Below are 21,894 nucleotides of genomic sequence, written 5' to 3'. Positions count from 1 at the left end.
ATTTATTCAGTTTCCAAGACTGAAACGTAAGTGGACAACTTCTGGACTAGAACATGGAATTTGAGATAATAAACATGTTCACTACCAATTCACTGTTTTCAGCCACATTCTGTTCTTTAAACTGAGAAAACATGAAGGAGAAAACCTCCATTGATTATGATCTCAGTCTTCAGTTTATGCAGTTACACTCAAAAAGAGAGAGAGAGAGAAGAGAAAGTGCTCATTTTCTACTCCTGACCACTCTCTGAATAACTGTTCACATGAATATTTGTTCATTCCTTCATTCATTAAATTTTTAATGAGCCCTTACCAGATGCCAGGCTTTCTGGGGACACAGTAGAAAACAAAGATAGCCAAAGTCCTGCTTTCATGCAATGGAGCTTATACTCAAGTGTGGAAGGCAGACAATATACAAACAAACAAGCATAGTGTGTCATGTTGTTACAAGTGCTAGAAAGAAAAATAAACTACTCCAGGGTAAAAGAGTAATGACGGCAGATGCTATATTAAAAGGAAAGAATTCATTGATAAAGTGACATTTGAATAGAGACCTCAATGAAATGAGGGCATTGACTATGTAATTTTCTATGTTCTAGGCAGAGGAAATAGCAAATCCCAGCGCCCTGAGGTAGGAATGTGCCTTGAATGGCTGAAGAACAGTAAGGGAACTAGTAAGCCAGAAATAAAGTAGGGATGGGGAGGTAGGAAATGAAATCAGACAGTGGGTAGGGGCCCAGATGAGGTATACTTTATAAGCCATGCTAAAGACTTTGGGTTTTATTCCATTTAAGATAAGCCGTCTTTGAGCAGAGAGTTTTGATGGGACTTTGGCTAACTTTGATCACTTTGCTGAGTGGGAAATACTTCAAAGAAGCAAGAGAGAAGCAGAAAGACCAGGTAGCAGACCACTGCAATAATCCAAAAGGAGGTCATGTGGCCTCAGACCAGGATGGTAGCAGTGTAAGTTGAAAAAGGATAGAATTGATAGAAGTGTTTCTAAAGCCATAGCTTATGGATTACCTGAAGGTTTGGAAATGTGTGTATCAGGGAGAGGAGTCCACAATGACTCCAAAGCTTTTTGGCCTAAGCAGCTGAAGGAAAGTTTGGTCATTTGCTGAAATGAGGTTGGCTGAGAGAGGGACAAATTTCACTGTGAATGCGTTAAGCTTGAGATCTCCATAAACATCCAAATTGAGATGGTGAGTAAAAGCAGATGTATATGTGAGTCTGCAATTCAGGGGAGAGAAGTTTGTGTTGGAGATACAGATTTGGAAATTTTCAGCATTTAGGTGATGGGACTAAAAAGCCATGGGACCAGATGAGGTCACCAAGGAGGTAAATTTAGATTGAGAAGAAAAGAGGCCTGAGCAGTATGCCTCACTGTATTACAACCTTTTGAGATCAAGAAGGTGAGAAGGATCTAGGCAAAGAAGACTGGAAAGGAGCCACAGACTGGAGTGGAAGAGCGCCTAGAGTGAGGTGACCCAGAGACCAAATTAAAGAATGTGTTTCAGGGAGAGAAAAATCAAATGGTTCATGTGCTGCTGATAAGAAATACGAAGACTGAAGACCCACCATTGGATTCTGCCATGGAGGTCACTGCTGATCTCCCCCCCGCAAGATTTTATTTATTTATTTGACAGACAGGGATCACAAGTAGGCAGAGGGGTGGGCGGGGGGAGAAGCAGGCTCCCTGCTGAGCAGAGAGCCCAATTCTTGATCCCAGGACCTGAGCCTAAGGCAGAGGCTTTAACCCACTGAGCTACCCAGGTGCCCTGTCACTGGTGATCTTGATAAGAGTAGTTTTGGTAGACTGGAAGATGTGAAATCTTGACTGCTATATACCCACAAGAATAAAATATGCACACATGTATACCTCATGTAGGCAGAGGGTAGCTAGGTTCTAATATTAGTTAACTAGTCTGGAAGCAGGCCAGGGGTGAGGTCTGAGCATTGGCAGATGGGGAGTAAACATATTATAAAGGTGTCTCCCATTGATTATCCTCTCTACTTGCTTCTTTGTATGGTTTCATGATGCTTCTTTCAATATCTTTTCTGAACCTTCCAAAAAGTTGTCATGTTGACAAACTTCCTTAAACCTCTTTGAAAGGAATCACTTTGGGAGAATGTGCTAAGAGAATTAGCACGGAATTAGCCTTGCTTGTGAGTCTCATATTTCAACTGGCTAATGTTCTGCTTAGAAATTCATTGTAGAACAGCATCTTCTGTTCCCACTATAATACACTGTCTTATTTACCAAAGAAACAGTGTAAGGGTCTTAGCGTATTAAAAGGACAATGAGTTGCATTTTTATTTATTCTTGACAAAAAGCCCTTCCTTACTCTGTCATAATGGTATTCTTCTATAAATCTCAAAAATCTGCTTAGTATTTTCCTATATCAGTGGACCAATTAGATCTCCATTGTCAAATGCAATCTATTGCCTTTTTCCTTAACCCGGGATTAGATTTTCTGGCGTAGAATGTTTCAGAGTAGTTTTCCATCTCTCCCTTTACTGAAGAAAACAGGAACATCCAGAACAGTTAGGCCCTCGGTGGCCACAGGAGGACAGAAGAGGGTAAGTAATAAGATAGAACTCCCCCCCCCAAGAGTATTCATCAGGCAGGAATGCTGCTGACCTGCTGCACTGTTTAACAAGCACAGGAGGGCAGCACAAGGCCAGAGCCATCAGCCCTAATCCCGCGGCTATGGCAAACGACAACCGTATTTGTAATCTACTTTTTAAAAAGCATGCACAATTTTAATCCCCACCAAATTTAACTGAACGCTGAATTTGCATAGATTCCTCCTGTTAAACATTTTCAGATTGTCTTATACATTAATGATACGTACCTTACTCATCTACTGATCTGAATTTAACATTTATTTGATCATAGCGTAGTGTTTTAGTAACTGTGTAGTCAGTCAAGGTAAGTATTATAACCCTTAACAAACGAGGAAGTAGAAATAAAGATAAAAGGTCACTTGTCTATGGTCACACACAATTAGGTGTAAGGTCGAGGTAACAACTTAAACCTGATCCTTCTCTACTAAACGTAGCTTTTTCAGAAAGGCAGCCCCTTAACATACACAAACACATATACCCTCCGTGACATATTTGCCTTGACTTCAGATATAAATCTACAAAATTTAATCTTTTTTGTATCTCCAACGAGGCCACTTCCAATCCTCTAAACGTAATAAATGCAAAGTATGTAGCACCTAATAGTGGCCAATAACACACGTTCTTTATAGCTCAAAGAGATAACTCCCATTGCAGTCTTTTTTTTTTAAGATTTTATTTATTCATTTATTTATTTGAGAGAGAAATAGTAAGAGAAAGCATGATCAGGGGGAGGGGCAGAGGGAGAAGCAGACTCCCTACCCCCTACCCAGCAAGGAGCCTGACATGGGTCTAGATCCCAGGACCATGACCTGAGACAAAGGCAGATGCTTAACCACTTAACCAACTGAGCCACCCAGGCATCTCTCTCCCACTGTATTCTATTAGGGGGTCTTAGAAATGGCAGTCATAGAACTCATCAAGTCTATGGCTCCTCTCCAGAGAAAGTGCCCGACCTACAGTCTATGGCATGGGCTCCTGACCAGGAGCTGTGGTTTATGATGGGGCCTGATATGTGATGATAATTAGCAATTCAATCTTACCCTCTGACTAAAGATTTAGAACTGGGAAGCATAGTAAGAATCAGAAGGTCGTGGTAAAAAGAGACAGATACAGAGAGAAGACACGCAGGGACCCTGTAGTCACTATGTGTTGGAATGAGAAGCCATGGATTTCCATGGCAAAGCATCTAGAACTCTATTATGAACTTTTGATTCCTGCTTACCTGGGACCCTTTCAAGGCCCCATGGCTTGGCTTACTATTTTCTTTTTTTTTTTTCTTTTTTTTTTTTTTTAAGATTTTATTTATTTATTTGTAAGAGAGAGAGAGAGTGAGAGCAAGCACAGGCAGACAGAGTGGAAGGCAGAGTCAGAGGGAGAAGCAGGCTCCCTGCAGAGCAAGGAACCCGATGTGGGACTCGATCCCAGGACGCTGGGATCACGACCCGAGCCGAAGGCAGCTGCTTAACCAACTGAGCCACCCAGGCGTCCCGATTGGCTTACTATTTTCTAAGGATTTGGCAGTATGTCTAAGATTCCTATCATACACATGAACACATGTGCACACCTACCCCACACATTACTCAAGGTAACAAATGAGACTGTTCCTTAGCAATCATCACCAGTATAAACACACAAAACCAGTATAAACACACATTTAAACCCAACCAAGCTCACACAGAACCATATGCTTCTATGTTCAAAGCTGTAGTTCTTTTACTCAGTATTTATTAATTACTTATCATATGTCAAGCATTACATGGGTGCTGGGGTTACAGAGACAAATGAGCAACAGTGGTGAATAAGACAAGCTCTCTGTACTTGAGGGGCTCCCAGCTCAGCAGGAAAGGCATGAGGAACATTATACAAGAAACAAATTGTACAAAATTTAGGAAAACTGTATACTGGTTGGCAAATGGTAGATTCTCTTTTGCTTGTAAGTCATTCTGATAGAGTTCTAGTCAACATGAGATTTGTGTCAACATACTATATAACCAAAGTGGAAAGATGAGAGCAAAATTAAATCATCATTCTTGAGTGCCTTGATCACTGGGAGGTAGAATGCTGTAATTAGATGGACAGGGTTAATAATTACTAATTTCTTTCTTTCTTTTTTTTTTTTTTTTTTAAGATTTCATTTGACAGAGAGATCACAAGTAGGCAGAGAGGCAGGCAGAGAAAGAGGAGGAAGCAGGCTCCCCAATGAGCAGAGAGCCCCATGTGGGGCTCGATCCCAGGACCCCAAGATCATGACCTGAGCTGATGGCAGAGGCTTTAACCTACTGAGCCACCCAGTGCCCCAGTAATTACTCATTTCATCAGGACTATTATTTAATATGAATGCTGTCTTCTCAGAATTTTAAATGTGGTTATGGTATTTTAGATTTAAGAGTTAGACAACCCTTGCTGGTTTCTTATTTTGAGTGATTATCAAATTAGATAAGTAAAGAAAACACAGGGAGTTTAAACAGGAGGAAGGGGGAAAGGCACTGAGGAAAGAGAAGAAGGGAGATGAGAAAAGGAGAATCTTTTAAAACATGAGTCATCACTCTATGGATGCTTCCAGATTTATCATAGGTCTATATTTACTTTGGTTTAGTCATACAATTATTTAAAATAATTTAAAAACCCATCAGTACATACTTCAACATGTTTAGTTGGATTTTCTAAAAAAAAAAAAATGCTATTATCCCTATCTAAAATATATACCATTCTATACAGAGGGTTCTGTTGTACTTTTTCTTAGCACTAGAGATGTGAGTCAAATACCAATTCATACTTTAAGTTTTTAAAATATTCTATTATTTAAATAACCAGAGGATACGACATAATGAAATTCAACAAATACTTAAGTGTGCACAATTTGTATGAATCATAAGGCCAGTCACTAGAGGAATTTCAAAAAGTGAATAAAATACAATCACTGTCTTCAAGGGAGAGTTTTATTCTATATCTAAAAATTCAACAAAGAGACAATAATATTAATGCAAGGCCAAATATGTATGCTTTAAAAATATAGCACAAAGTGTTACGCAGTTTTTAGAGGGGAGATCAGGGAGGGCTTCAGAGGTTGTTTTTGAAATGGGTCTTAAGGGATGCCTGGGTGACTCCATGCGTTAAGCCACTGCTTTTGGCTCAGATTGTGATCCCAGGGTCCTGGGATGGAGTCCCACATCAGGCTCCTTGCTCATCATCAGGCTTACTGCTCAGCAGGGAGACTTCTTCTCCCTCTCCTTCTGCCTATTTGTGCTCTCTGTGTGTCAAATGAATAAATAAAAACTTTTTAAAAAATAAAATGGGCCTTGGGGTACCTAGGTGGCTCAGTGGGTTAAAGCCTCTGCCTTCAGCTCAGGTCATGATCTCAGGGTCCTGGGATCGAGCCTCACGTGGGGCTCTCTGCTCAGTGGGGAGCCTGCTTCCTCCTCCTTCTCTGCCTGCCTCTCTGTCTACTTGTGGTCTCTGTCTGTCCAATAAATAAATAAATAAAAATCTCTTAAACAAAATGAAATGGGCCTTAAATACTCAAGGGATTTTTACTGGTTGGGGGAAGTGGTAATTGAGTTAATCGAATGGGACAAATAACTAAATGTTAACTTTGTAACCAGAAGAGTCATCTTGGGAGCACATGGGTGACTTAGTTGGTTAGGCGTCTGCCTTTGTCTCAGGTCATGATCTGATCTCTGGGTCTCAGGACTAAGCCAGGAGTAGGGCTCCCTGATCAGCAGAGAGTATGCTTCTCCCTCTGTCATTCCCCCTGCTTGTGCTTCCTCTGTCTGTTGGATAAATAAATAAAAACTTTAAAAAAAAAGTCATTTATTCCCCTGTTATTATTGTTCACTGGCACTGTTCAAGATAGCCCATAATCAGGGCACCTGGGTGGCTCAGTGGGTTAAAGCCTCTGCCTTTGGCTCAGGTCATGATCCCAGGGTCCTGGGATCTAGCCCCACATTGGGCTCTCTGCTCAGCAGGGAGCCTGCTTCCTCCTCTCTCTGACTGCCTTTCTGCCTAATGTGATATCTGTCTGTCAAATAAATAAATAAAATCTTAAAAAAAAAATTAAAAAAAAAAAAGATAGCCCATAATCATATACCAATCCTTTAAAAATACAGGATTGAAATTCTCTCTCCCTTTGCCTACTGGCAGTTCTATTTCCCACCATAAAAGCTTTATGCCAGATATAGTCATTATTAGCACATATGCAATTGGTAAATGGGGGAAATAACGTCAACATAATGCAGAAATTACATTTGTTTGTTCATTATTTTTCCTGGCATACTTGCATTTTGAAGTGATCAGGGAACAAGCCTTTTCACGATTAAGTAAAAAACCTTAGCAATATAAAAACTTTAAGAAAAAAAGCAGACAATTCCTCAGGAACACCTTTCTTCAGGGCAAGTAGAGGCTTGTTTGGATCTTTAAGAACTTTTAAGATTTTCACAACAATAGTTTATATGGTGAAGCTGCACAGTGTAAATGAGTTTCTCCTGTGTGTGTGTGGGGGGGGGTGGCCACAGATAGAGAAGGCTAAATTTTGGATCATATTTTTAATTTTGATGAAACAGCTTCTAATTGGAAGCAAATGCCCTCCAGGACCTATGTGTGTAAGAAGGAAGCCTGTGTTCCAGGGTTAAATGTTCTAAAGCAGTGCTATTCAATAGAAATATGAGACATGTAATACAATTTTAAGTTTTTGAGTAGTCACATTAAAAAAAAAAGATTTTATTTATTTATTTGAGGGAGAGAGTGAGAGCAGGAACACAAGCAGGGGAAGAGGGGGAGGGATAAGTAGGCTTCTGGAGGAGCAGGGAGCCTTATACAGGGCTCCATCTCAGGACTCTGGGATCACGACCTGAGCCAAAGGCAACCGGTTAAGGACTGAAGTATCCAGGTGCCCCTAGTAGCCACATTTTTAAAGAGTAAAAAGAAACAAGTGAAATATTTCAACATGTAACCAATATAAAAACTATTAATGAGCTATTTTACATTCTTTTTTTCTTACTAAATCTTAGAAATCTGTTGTATATTTTACATTTATAGCACATCTCAATCAATTTGGATTAGCATATTTAAATGCCCAAGAGGCACACATGGCTAATGGATACCATATTGAGCGGCATAGATCTAAAGGATAACCGAGAAGTTGAACACAAATGCCAGTGGAGATTTAATTGGTATTATTTTTTATTAGCATAGTAATTTTTATTGTCCTCAAGTAACAATGTTGCATAGGTTTTGAGTGTCTGCTCCTAAGCCTATACGTTTTCTGTAAGTCCTGTTATTTATAGTGCACAATTTTAAAGAATACTTGTTTTTTCCTGTACATGCATTCCTGGCCTTCCTCTCAGCCATGGGTAGTCATATGATATGGTTATGAGCAATGTAAAGGAAGTCTGTGAAGTCATATGGGAAAATTTTTCACCCTGATAAGAAGAGAAAGGCCACAAAGAGAGAGCTGAGCCACTACCCTCCCCCTACCACATCTCTTTCTTTCTGTTTGAAACATTTGATATGAGAACATGATGTTTAGGGGTGTGCGGGTGACGCAGTCAGTTAAGCATCTGTCTTCAGCTCAGGTCGTGATCTCAGGGTCCTGGGATCAAGTCCCACATCAGGCTCCCTGCTCGGTGAGGAGTCTGCTTTTCCCTCTCCCTGTGCTCCTCCCTGTCCCCACTCATGCTCGTTCTCTCTCTCATTCTCTCAAATGAATAATTAAAACATGAAAAAAAGAGAACATACTGTTTGAAGTTATGGCAGCCATCTTGTGACTAGGATAGAAGATTCATTAATATGTTGAGGATGGCAGAATAGAAAGGCATCTTTGCTGATCAGAGATGAAAATGCAATGAGGCAGCTAGCCATGCAAATATGGTGGTGGGAGGGAGGCTGAGGCAGAGTTCTCTAGCACAAGGAAGGGTGCTTCAGCAGAGAAGATGTCCTCAATGGGCTTTGCATAATATTCACAAATGAGGTTCACCCTTTTCTCTCCCCTCCTCCTCCCCCTTGCTAACCGATGACAACATTCTTTAAGTATGACAGGAGTGCTGGAATTACTCCCAACACTTAAAAGACTGCAGAATTAGAAGCAGCAGCAAAATTTCCTTGAAGTCCCTTATCATTAAGGTTCCATGCACAAACATGCACATTGGCTGTTATATATGTATTTAATACTTGAAAAAATGTTTAAAGTTATCTATCCTGAAAAATATTTCCACGACTCAGTTAATAAGATTATATTGTGTTGATTCAACCAATTTTGAATAATTGGTAATGCATATTAGATTCATTGTTCAGCAATTTCTTGTCTAGAGGTCACAGTAATTCAAGAACCCAGATTCACATAAATATGTGGATAACAATGGCAGCAGTTTTTGCTTTTTTTTTTTTTTTTTTTTTTTTTACTTCTTTTTAGTGTCAGGGTAATAACAGGACAGTGTGCCCAGAATGCTGCTAAAAAAAATGGTATGGGTCACATTTTCAGCTACTGATTGTGGAAATTTTGGTAAGTATATTTCCTGCTGAGTCATATGACAGACTAAATGGGTAACCAATCCATTTAGGAATTTCTTTTATTCATCAAAGGATTTCTTTTCAGTGAACAAAGATGAAGTTTTATTTGACCACTTACCAGTCTTACACTAACATTTTTATCACATGTAAACAAACTAGGCGTCTCAAAGGATTCACAGTTCTTTATCAACTCTTCATCCGATTCCCATACTTAATTTTCATTAGAGTCATCTCTTCCAATGCAATAAAAGTATTCAGTTTGTTTTACAGTTGTTGATTGTGTTGACAAAGTAAGCCAGCCGTCTTTATGAGTCAGTCTTAATCATTAAGGTGAACAAAGAATCAATTCACCTTATCTACATTTCTTTTCCTTCATGAAGAAAATGTCAATGCAATCCTGGCTTAGAAAACTAGTTATCACCTTCCTCAACCAAATGACTGTACTTCTAGATAGCAGAGCAGGATTTTAAAGTTAATTCTGACTTTGGCACAACTATGTCTTAAAAGGTAAGTAAGTATCCAAACTATCAGATTTACTAAATTTTACTATCATATTGAACACAATAAAAAACATTCCAGCACCTAATTTATTTATTTGAGAGAGAGTCTGAGATCACATGCACCTATGTGAGCAGGGCCTATTGGGGGGGGGGGGGCAGAAGGAGAAGGAGAGAGAGAATCCCAAGCAGACTCCAGTGCCCAGTGCGCAGACCTACCCTGCCAGACCCCATGATCCCAAGATCACCACCCCAGTCAGGCTCAGCCAACTGAAGCATCCAGGTGTCCCTGGGGCTAATTTTTTAAGGTGAAGGCTCCATGTGAACCATACTGCAGATGTCCAAAGCCTTCAAAATTTGGCCCCACCTGCATACGTCCATACATTTTTTTCTACCGAATTTCATGCTACCTAAAAAAAAAAATCTCACCTTCTTCTGTAGAAATTTTCTTCTATCCCAAGTCCAAGTCTTCGCTTAAAATTTAACAAATAGAGTGCAATAAAATTGCCAAATTGCTAACCTCTATGCTTTTATCCAATTTTAAGATAAAGATTCAGGTTTGGCTGAATTTACCAGTTTCGTGTTTATTTCTGAGCACATTAAAGTACATCAATAGAAATGCCTCCATAAAGACACTTAAAAATCAACCTTCCTTTGTGTTTTCAGATTCATAAATCTACACCACTAAGTTCTACCAGATATTCTCTTTTTCCAAGTATCATGGACTTCTAAACCATCAGAAACGGATTCGGAAGGCATCTTAAAACCATCTCTTAAAATTTGCTTGTGCTTTTAATGGCGATTGCTTCTAGAGTTACCTCCCTTTTTAGTTTCAAAATTTGCATGGCTGCCTTTTTGAGTTTGTTTCAAGAGTCAGTCTTAATCATGCAGGTACTGCTAGGGATTTGCTCGACCCAGATGGCTTTCCGGCTAGGCTTTTTTGCATCTTTTCCATAACAGGTACCTAAGTACTACCTGCGCTCTTAGGTTTACCGTCGCTGCTTGCCACTTCTTACTAATGGTTACAGTGGTGCCCCCTCCTTCGTCACGTACATTATAAAGCCCTCCCATGGCAGGTCTGACAAGGCAAGGATTTCTGAGTATTCAGGGTTTTCATTCCCGTTCGTATTTTCACTAGCTTCGGACTTAAGACTTCACACGTCCCGTTCTCAACTTCCAGAAAAGCACGACTTTCTCTGTGAATTAACATACACAGCAAGACGCTCGAGTAAGCGCCGGCGCCCGAGCAGCAGGACCAGCGGGCGCCCGAGCTGGTAAACAAACGCCGCGCAGGCGCAGTGGCAGCAGGAGGGTCAACCGCCGGCTTGGCAACCCCTGGAGCATTTTTCGTCAAGTTTAACGTGAAAAAGCAAAACAAAACCCCGCTTAGGGTGACAAAGTGCTTGGCTTTTTCTATTTTTACTAATTTCTGCCCCCCCACCCCCACCCACCGAGGAACAGGCGCGGTTTTCGGGGCCTTGCAGAGAAGTCTGCAGAATTCCTCGTCCCCGAACACTTGCCGCTAGCCTGGTGGCTGGTTGTACCAGCCTCGCTTGCTCCTGCCGCCGAGTCTCATTCTCCTTTATTTGTTTACGGCACAAATCCACCCAGTTTGGGGGTGGGGGATGGGGGGAAGATGGGGAAAGGGCGCACCGCGCCACACAACACTTCCTAGTCTCGGGGCTTCCTCAAACCGCGCGAGACCTGCCCGAGCGCAGAGAGGCACGTCCGCGGGTACGTGTGCGCATGCCCCCTGAGTAATCCTTGGGAGCGCGAAAAAGTTTTGAAACTTTCCGCGACGTCAATAGTAAACTAAATCTGGCCCTCCAGAAAGGTGTGGCGGGGGTGGGAGGAGGCGGTGTTCAGGCGCACGACACTACGTTCTTTTGAGACTTTGCCGTCACAACTCTGCACGACTGCATGGTCGTCCCTTCTTTTCGTTATTATATATTGGCCGTGAATTCTGTGTCAGAGCCAGTTTCAGCCAAGCCAGCAGTAAAGGAGTCGGGGTCGAGGAGCGGATCCCAGTCTTAAAATGAGGGTGATGACTTTGATGTGTTTGGAAAGATAACTCGGGGAGCCACTTAAAGGAATAAATCTGAGGGTGCCAAGATTTTTTTGTTCCCCCTTACTGGAGACTCAGGGAGACTGGGCTGAACTAAGGTAATGCAGTGGGAAGGAGATGATAAATGGAGGCAGTAGCTATACAGCACAAGGGAGAGGTGAGACTGGAAAGACCACTGTTGTCAGTAGAGAGCGTTCCTTAAAGTAGTGTGACCCTATGCATGTTCGTAAACAGAAAGGAAGAAAGGATTAGGCATGATTTTTAAGGTGAAAATTAGGAAGTCCCTGAGTGAGTACAACAAGGGGATCTTAAAAGCCATAGTCCTGAACAAGGGCTGAGGTTAGGGTTAGAAAGAACAGTTTAAGGTCACAGGACCGGGGAATTTGGGAACTGCCTTGAGTTATCTGCCTGACTAATGTTACCTCTTTTGCAGGATACACGGGACACCTGCACACAAACGTTGGATTTTGTCCTGCATCGTCGGAAAGGTACCACCCAGATACCTGAAGTACTCTCTCCCAGTAACTCCCCTGGTTCCTACCACCTCCCACCCCCCCTATACCTCAGCCAGAATGAAACGTGAATTTTGTGAAATGGTGGAATTTCGTCCCTTAGACATACCACTGGTGCATTACAAAAATACATACTTCTAGTTCCAGCTTTCCAATTCGCTAGGTATTGGAGTCCATTTTGATACTGGCAGCAATGTTAGGCAGTTTAGCCACTCTATGTTGATTTTTTGTGTCCTGTATGGTGTACAGGGCAGAGGAGGGACAGAGTACCTAATTTTACTAGCCCACCAAAGCAGTGGTGTGTAGGTAGGTAGTATAACTTCATCTGTAATAGAGAAAGCTTCAGGATTTAAGTCAGCAATGATGGACAAAGGATCCAGGTATGAATTTTAAAATGGAAGTACTTCAATAAAGACTCAGTAACTACGCTACATGGTAGTTTCCTAAAAAGTTTTCCCTTGGAGCACTTCATTCCATTTTAGCAGCCTAAAGTACAGCCTGGTAGCAGGGCTCTATGTGTGCCATTCGTGGGGAAATGTTCCAGGAAAAAAATCATGGATGCAGTGGAATAGGATTTCTGGGATAAAGGTTAGGTGTCTTGTTTTAGGAAGCGGGATCATCTAGCTGTAGGAGGCATGACATTTCAGTATGGTGTCACAGAAAGTGTGTAAAATTGGAAATCAGATCTGGGGGTTGCCTTGGTTGATTATGCCAGTTACTCTGTGTGACTTGCCTGTGCCTCAGTTTTCTTCTTTGTAAAATAAGGATAACAGTGCCTACCTCATAGGATGATTGTAAAGATGAAATGAGGTACTATTTAGAAGGCTGCCTGAGTTACTACATAGAACTTGATATATAATTTATGATCAACAAATGAAAGTGTCTTCCCCTGAGCCTCCCACATTTATGCATGCTATCTGCCCCTCAAATATGGAAGCTCTGTGTAGCATAAAGCCATCTGTATTTAAGACAGGTTCTCTACCTTGCCTTCACCTTAGAATTACCTGGGGAGGTTTTAAAAAATGCCCAAGCTGCCCCCTCAATCAATTAAATAGAATCTCTGGAGTTTGGACATGAGTAATTTTTTAAAGCTCATTTGCTACTAAAGTTAGAGCCACTGCTTTAAGAGCTCCCTCTAGGGCGCCTGGATGGCTCAGTCGATTAAGTATCTGCCTTCTGTTCAAGTCATGTTCCTGGGGTCCTGGCAGCAACCTCTGCATGGGGCTCCCTGCTCAGTGGGGAGCTTGTTTCTCCCTCTCCCTCTCCCCACCCTCCACCCCAGCTTATGCTTGCTCTAGCTATCTTTCTCTCTCTTAAATAAATAACTAAAATCTTTAAAAAAAAAAAAAAAAAAGAGGAGTTCCATCTAGAAGAAGGCGAAGAAAATTAGACCTGTGGTTTAGGACCATCTATCTGTATGGCTATATATTTGAAAAATTTGTAGAGGAATAAAGGCTAGTGCTTAAGATGGGCAGATGACTAGGGCATAGTGGGCTATATTCAGGAAAAGAGGCCACTATGACAAGAATGTGGTAAACATCTGGATTTGGGAATGACAAGAATGTGGTAAACATCTGGATTTGGGAAAGGCAGGTGATGATGTCATTAATACAGACCTCAGGAGTACATGGGCCTTGCTGTAGAGATGGAGGACTTTGAGTTTCCCAAGTTGATCCTTTGAGCTAGCACAGGCAACACAGATGATGATGTCTTTATTGCTTTACCATGTGGTAAATGTTGGACTGATGTCCACAGTGGGTGAGGCGACCTCTTATAGCTGGATCTACCCTGTTGCAGGGGCATCATGACATCACTGCAGTGTGTATATGTGGGTGTTCTCTGGTGGAAAGGTGCTTGTCGGAAAGCATGTGCAGCCGGCCATTGACAATGAGACCTATCAGGGTTGTTGTGGCTGTTCTCACGACACAGTTTTGTTCGTACTAACAAATAAGAAAGGGGAAATGCAAGCCAGTTTTTGTAGCCTTTTTAGTGAATAAAGAATTTATTGAAACAGAAGGAATGGCATGTCTGGTTCAGGGATTTGAGCTTCTAAGAGATAGGTGACTTTCTAGTAGGACGACTTTAGTTTCTAGGGATATAAGTGGTTCAGCAGTTGAAACCAACATATTCCTTCAGTCTTTGGGTGCCTAGACCCAACTGTAGCAGTACTGGCCAGGAATTTCTTCTGCCACACAGGGTAGCCTGTCTTTAATTGGGTCCCTTTTTTTGAGAAGTGCATTAGTTTGTCTAGACCCTAGTGAGAGCACTGGGGAAATGAGTAAACATTATTGTCTAGATAAGGAGACAAGGGATTCAGACTGCAGGGGTCAGTAGTGAAAGCTTATAAAGTGGCAGAATAGCAGAAGATGCCGAAGTGAGGAGTGGAATGGAGTAGGAGGATAGGAGACTTGGCGTAAAGAGGGAAAGTTAGAAATAGGAAAATAGGAAAATCTCAAGCAGTGACAGTTTAGACCAGCTTTTGTAAAAATATGTTAAAATAGGAGTGCTGCCGAGGCTCTTTGACAAGAAATACCACAGACTGCTCTATAGGTCTTTTGTAATTTATAGGAGGGTGGGAACTGACGAGGCTATTCTTGAACTCTCACCCCTATCAAGGGCATAAAAAGTCAAGATGAAGACTGATAAAGGGGTTTCGAAGAGAATATTTGAATGGAGTTACTGGAGTGTTGTTAGACAAGTCAGGGAGAGAGAAGTGGCCACACTCTTTTCCTAAATGTAAGCTTCCCTCTGTAGCAGGCACAAACTGGGAGGAGGGAGAAAACCTTGAAGTCAGGTGGCAAAGTTTGATTATTACACAGGACTGGATATATATAACTCTTTTAAAGATTTTGTTTGTTCATTTGACAGAGAGAGAACATAATCAGGGGGAGTGGCAGGCACAGGGAGAGGGAGAAGCAGACTCCCCGCTGAGCAGGGAGCCGGATGTAGGCTGATCCCAGGATCCTGGAATCATAACCTGAGCGGAAGGCAGATGCTTAACCAACTAAGCCACCCAGGCGCCCAGGACTGGATATTTTTTTTTTAATTTTTTTTTTTTTTAAGATTTTATTTATTTATTTGACAGAGAGAAATCACAAGTAGTCGGAGAGGCAGGCAGAGAGAGAGAGAGAGGGAAGCAGGCTCCCTGCTGAGCAGAGAGCCCCACGTGAGGCTCGATCCCAGGACCCTGAGATCATGACCTGAGCCGAAAGCAGCGGCTTAACCCACTGAGCCACCCAGGCGCCCCCAGGACTGGATATTTTAGTTACTAACTTTTCTTAACTAAAAGTTACCAGAAAAAGGAATGGGACTGCCTAAGTTTTTATTCAGGGATGGGAGAAAAAAACAACCCTTACAGAGTATTTTCACAGGGTCAGTGGAAAATAAGAATTAAGTTGCTTTCAGTTAGTCCCCCAAATTAAGTTTGTTCAATGCGCTGGAACATTATTGTTGAGTACCTTCTTTGTTTTTTTAATTCTGGAGGTATTAGGATGAACCGGATGACATTCCTCCCTATAAGAATTTATGAACACAGTGCAATATAATATATATGACGACAGAAGTAATATGTGTGAGGATTAAAGAAGTACTATAGTAAAAAGGAAGATACGAGTAACTTATTTTGGAGGGAGTGGGGGTAAACCACACCCAGGATGAAACCCAGCAGGATTTGAGAGAGGACTACATGTTCCCAAGGTGGACAGGGCAGAGGACACCATGTGTCAAGTCTCAGCTGTGGAAAGAGCATAGTGTGTGTATGTGGGAGAGCTACAAGCAGAGTGAAGGGTGTGCATAGCCAGGTGGGTGATTACAATAGAGGGGAGCTGGAGGCCACAGGTGGTGTGAGTTCAGAGTTGGGCTGTTGGCAGGTTCACCCATGGAGAGTTAATGGGATTGTAAAAACACATACATGCATACTGAGATGCCAGTCATTTCCTCTGTCATTCATTTCCTCCCTGTCCTTGCCCTGCACTTTTATAAAATTTGCCAATTATGGAGTACTGAGACGGTAGTATGAGAACTCCTCTCCATCCTGCTGCCTACAACTGATGGGATCTAGCTGTGTATCTGACTTAGGCTGAGTCCAACAGACTCTGCCTCCTAAGAATATAGATCAGAACATTGAGAGACTGGGTCATGTATTTATCCCAGCTTTACTGAAATTACTGAAATTTACTGACAAAAATTGTATATATTTAAGATGTACAGTGTGATGTTTTGATATGCATATATGTTGTGAGATTATTACCAGTCAAGCTAATTAGTTTATCTGTATCACATAGTTACTATTTGTATGTGTGTGGTAAGGAAATGTGAAGTCTATCTTAGCAAATTTCAAATATATGATACATTATTGTTAACTCTAGTCACCCTGCTGTATATTAGGTCTCCAGTTTATCTTATAACTTATAGCAGTTTATCTTATAACTGAAAGTTTGTACCCTTTGACCAGAATCTCCCTATATTCCCCAGCTCCCAGTCCCAGTAACCACTGTTTTATTCACTGTTACTAGGAATTTGACTTCTTTGGATTTGACATATAAGTGAGATCATGCAGTATTTGTCTTTCTGTCTGGCTTACTTCACTTAGTATGATGTCCTCCAGGTTCATCCATGTTGTCACAAATGACAGGAGTTCCTTCTTTTTTTTTTTTTTTTTTTTTTTTAAGATTCAATTTATTTATTTGACAGAGAGAGATCACAAGTAGGCAGAGAGGCAGACAGAGAGAGAGAGAGAGAGAAGTAGACTCCCTGCTGAGCAGAGAGCCTGATGCGGGGGGTCGATCCCAGGACCCTGATATCATGACCTGAGCCGAAGGCAACGGCCCAACCCACTGAGCCACCCAGGTGCCCCAGGAGTTCCTTCTTTTTAAAGGCTGAAAAATACTTCTCTGTGTATTGTATTTCCTTTATCCATTCCTCTTTTGACAGACACTTAGACTGTTTCTGTATCTTGGCTATTATAAATGATGCTTTGATGAATATGGGATGCAGATATCTCTTTAAGATACTGATCTTATGGGGGGTGGGGTTATGGACATTGGGGAGGGTATGTGCTTTGGTGAGTGCTGTGAAGTGTGTAAACCTGGCGATTCACAGACCTGTACCCCTGGGGATAAAAATACATGTTTATTTAAAAAAAAAAATTAAAAAAAATACTGATCTTATTTCCTTTTGAGATATTCCCAGAAATGGGATTGCTGGATCATATGGTAGTTCAGTTTTTAATTGAGATTGGGTTACTTTGATAGGAGCATTGAGCTTGTAAGGTCATGCATGTTTCAGAGACATCTTGGCCTGTTGGGACCAGCCTTTGAGGGCCAGTAATGCAGGGTGAGCTGATATCAAAAGAGAAACAGGTGAATGTAGCCAATGAAAAGGTAATAGGAGACAATAGGCATTGTAGCCTCATAGAGAAAGACGGAGAGTCAGTGGCTGTCTTGGCTCTGACAGCTTTCTGGTCCCTTATTTCAGTCCCATCGAAGGTCCATCTTCCTGTTCTAGAGTTCTGTACAGCTCTTCTGAATCTTTATAATCTTCTTTTTTCCTCCCAAATAACACTGTAAGTAGCTAATTGTGTTCTCCTCTTCCTAATGTCTTGGCATCATGAAACCACATACCTTCCATTTAAGGAACACATATATGTAGCAGGGATACTTATTTCACTTATTACTGCTCAGCTATGTCTAGAAAGAGTGGGTATCTTATTTTTTATTCCAGAGTTTTCACCTGTGTATTATTTATTACTGTTAAACAAAATAACCTCAAACTGGGGTGCCTGGGTGGCTCTGGGGTGCCTGGGTGGCTCAGTCTGTTGAGTGTCTGCCATCGGCTTGGGTCACGATCCCGGGGTCTTGGAATCGGGCACCACGGTGCGCTCTCTGCTCAGCAGGGAGCCTGCTTCTTCCTTTCCCTTTGCCCCACCCCTGCTCTTGCTCTCTCTCAGATAAATAAATAAAATCTATTTTAAAAACCCCCTAAATACCCTAAATCTTACTAGATTAAAACAATAATAAACATTATCTCCTAATTTTGTGGGTCAGGAATTTGGGAGCAGCTTAGCTGGGCAGTTCTGGCTTGGGGTCTGGCAACATAGCTGCAGTCCTGATGTTGACAAGGATCTGCTGCCATGGCGACTCACTCAGCTGGTTGCTTGTTGGTGCTGGTCGGTGAGAGGCCTGTTTTCCATATGTGGGCCCCTTCACAAGATGTTCGAATGTCCTGACATGGTGGCTGACTTCCCCCAGAATGAGTAATCTGAGCTGTTAGAGAGCCAGACAGAAACTATCCTTATTACAGTCTGGCTTCAGAAGTTACATAGAACCCCTTCTGCCACATTTTTTCCACTGGAAATAGGCTACTAAGGAAGGCCCACATTTGAGGAGAGTGGTATTAGATACCACTGTTTGAAGGGCGAAATATCAAAGAATTTGTGGAGATGTTTTAAAACCACACACACATACCCCCCCACCCCCACACACACAATGATTAGGTTACAGGAGGAAAAAATCCTAAGTATCTAATTAGTTTCGAATATAGTTCAATTTCATTATTTAAATAATTCCTTTAAGTAGTTTAAGTCTCCTTTGGATAAAAATGTTTCATGTTTCATAATGCCTCCCAAGGATGTCCTACATCTTCTCTAATGGTAACATCCATTTATACAGGGTGGTAGGGTGGAGAGCAGTAACATCACATCCTTGTGGAATTGGTGAGAGTGATGGTACTCGCTGGCTTCATTTTGGACCTAGAGTATGTACTGGCAGTTTTTGACAAGATACCCCGTGTTGGCCCGATTGCTGGGGAACTTGCTGGTCTGTGATGCTGAATGAAGCCTGCAGTTGGTGAATTCATGACCTGGCTTTGGCTTTAGGGAATACTGGCTACTTCCCCTTGTGGACTCAGCTTCCTCTTGGCCCCTGCTGTGGAGTCACCTCACCTAGTCATGGCAGACACTCTGGCTGTTAGTTCAGACTCCATGCTTCAGTGGAACAGGACAGCTTAGGATAGTTGACTCCTCTCTCTCTCTCCTGGAGGCAGAGATCCTCTCAACACAGAGGTAACTCACTGGTATGCAGAATAAGGGCTTCGTAGTGATGTGCATGTCCCAATCCCTGGAACACATGAATATATTACCTTACAAGATAAGAGGGACTTTGTAGATATGATTAAATTAAGGGCCTTGAGAGGGAAAATTATACTGGATTATCTGGGTGGGTCCAATCTAATGACATGGGTCCTTGAAAGAAACTTTCCAGTCTGAGACCAGAGTCAAAGGCAGATGTGACTATGGTGTAATGGTTAGAAAGGTACAAAGTTGTTGGTTTTAAAGACAGAGCAAGAGGGCTTTGAGCCAAGGAATGTGGGTGGCTGGAAAAGCAAGGAAATAGATTCTCTCTGTATCTTCCAGAAAGGAATGCAGCCCTGCCATAACCATGATTTTAGTCCAGTAAAACCCATGTTGGATTTCTAACCTACAGAACTGTAAGATGATACATTTGTATTGTTTTAAGCCACTAAGTTTGTGGTAATTTGTTATAGCTGCAGTAGAAAATGAATACACTCAAATCCAACTTTGGCCTAGAAAGAACTCAGGCCTGGTTTCCTGACAGCTTTATTTTCCTTGATCTCTCTTTCTTTCTCACTAAACCTGAGCTGGAAAGGGCCAGACTCTATGTGGCACATACTTGTTCTACCATAGGGCAGTGTTTATTTTTTCATTCAGCTGCCAAAGTTTAAAGATAAGTAGAGTAAACACCCATATGCTCTTCACCTAGATTCACCAATTGTTAATGTTTTGCTATATTTACTTGCCCCTTTTGTTTATGTATATACATATATTTTATTTTTGAATGATTTGAGGGTAACTTGTATTTGTCTTGATACTTTATTCTGAATATGTCAGCATTTCCTAAGAATCAGAAAATTCTCTCATAAACTACAATTTCTTTCTCCCACCTAATATAGAAAACAATTCCATGATATCACCTAATGTTCATTTCACAATGCAAATTTCCCAGATTATCCCCAAAATATTTTATAGCTACTTTATAACCACTCTCTCTCCATTCCCAGTCTGCATTTCAGCAAATCCTTTGTTGTGGTCTTTAGTCTCTGAATCTCTAACAGCACAACTTTTTAATTCTTATTTCATGACATTGACTTAATATTATTTTTTATTTTATTTTATTTTAAATATTTTATTTCTTTATTTGAAAGACAGAGATCACAAGTAGGCAGAGAGGCAGGCAGAGAGAGAGGGGGAAGGAGGACTCAATCCCAGGACCCTGAAATCATGACCTGAGCCCAAGGCTAAGGTGGCTTAACCCACTGAGCCACCCAGGTGCCCCTATTTTATTTTTTTTAAAGAGGGCATATGAGCGGTGGGGTAGGGGGACAGAGGGAGAAGGAAAGAGAATCTTAAGCAGGCTCCATGTTGACACAGGGCTCAATCTCACAACGCTGAGATCATGACCTGAGCTAAAGTCAAGAGTCAGACACATAACTAACTGAGCCACCCAGGTGCCCCATGACATTGACTTTTTGATAAGTCCAGTCGAGTCCCCTTGTAGAATATTCTTTATTCTGTTTGGCTAATTATTTCCTCATAATGTTTTTTCTTCTTCCTTTTTTTTTTTTTTAAGATTATTTATTTATTTATTTGACAGACAGAGATTACAAGTAGGCAGAGAGGAGGAAGCAGGCTCCCCGCAGAGCAGAGAGCCCGACGTGGGGCTCGATCCCAGGACCCTGAGATCATGACCCGAGCCGAAGGTAGCGGCTTAACCCACTGAGCCACCCAGGTGCCCCTCCTCATAATGTTTTATAACTTGTTCTCTCAATCCTGGCCTTTAAAAAAAACTAGACATTGTGAACAGAGGTTTGATTAGACTCAGGTTAAACATTTTTTAGAAAGAATACTTGATTAGTAATGTTGGGTAGGTCATATTGCTTCATTGTTAGGCACATAATTTCATGTTGCCTCACTATTAGTGATACTAAAAATTTGGTCATCTGGTTAAAATGGTGACCTTCCAGTCTCAGCATGGAAAAAGATACATTTCCCTTTGCAGTTTGCAAATAATCTACAACCTGTTCTCAAAAACTTTTCATCTGATGGTTTCAATACCCATTTTAGTCCTTGCCTGAATAAGTTATTTCACTGGGAGCTGCAAAAATGCTGCCCTAGCTATTATACTCTACATTCATTAGCTGGCATTCTTCTGTGAAAAGAACTTTCTTTTAAGAAAACTATTTTAATGAATCTCTTGGTGGCCGGTTGGATAGTGGTTTGTTTTCAGTTTTGCTGAAAGCCATTAGAAAACTCACGATTTTTAATAGGGTTTGTCACACAGTTATTGGGGCTGGTCACTGGTATCTCAAGAGCATCCCCAGTATTTCCAGGTGTTCCTTTGATTCCAGGAGCTTTTTAAATTCAGGCTGTGTACCACTGTAGGATAAAGGTGAGTGAGAGTTCACCTTCTATGGTAGAACAGAAGGAAAACTAGTAGGTGGGAACCAAGAATCAGTATGGCATCCTGACTGCACAGGTTTTCAGGAAAATCAGCTTTAGAAAACGTACTTGTGGGGTGCCTGGGTGGTTCGGTGCGTTAAGCCTCTGCCTTCAGCTCAGATCATGGTCTCGGGCCCTGGGATTGAGCCCACATCAGTCTCTGCTCAGCAGGAAGCC

At 41.6% G+C, this 21,894-nt stretch overlaps 1 protein-coding gene across 5 annotated transcripts in view; it reads left to right on the top strand.

The window, feature by feature from the left end:
• The first annotated feature begins 11,407 nt into the window (after nucleotides 1-11,407).
• GPR19 (G protein-coupled receptor 19) overlaps nucleotides 11,408-21,894 on the top strand; it is a 36,433-nt gene continuing 25,946 nt past the window's right edge. For 3 of the 5 annotated variants that reach the window (XM_059404754.1, XM_059404758.1, XM_059404757.1), the window contains exons 1-2: nucleotides 11,469-11,667; nucleotides 12,125-12,179. The gene's annotated coding sequence lies outside the window, so the exon portion shown is untranslated. The other 2 variants (XM_059404756.1, XM_059404755.1) reach the window with 2 other exon arrangements.

This window comes from Mustela nigripes, chromosome 6, assembly GCF_022355385.1.
Source record: "Mustela nigripes isolate SB6536 chromosome 6, MUSNIG.SB6536, whole genome shotgun sequence".
NCBI lineage: Eukaryota > Metazoa > Chordata > Mammalia > Carnivora > Mustelidae > Mustela > Mustela nigripes.
The sequence above is the reverse complement of the archived record's forward strand: the minus strand, read 5'-3'. Positions and strand labels throughout refer to the sequence as shown.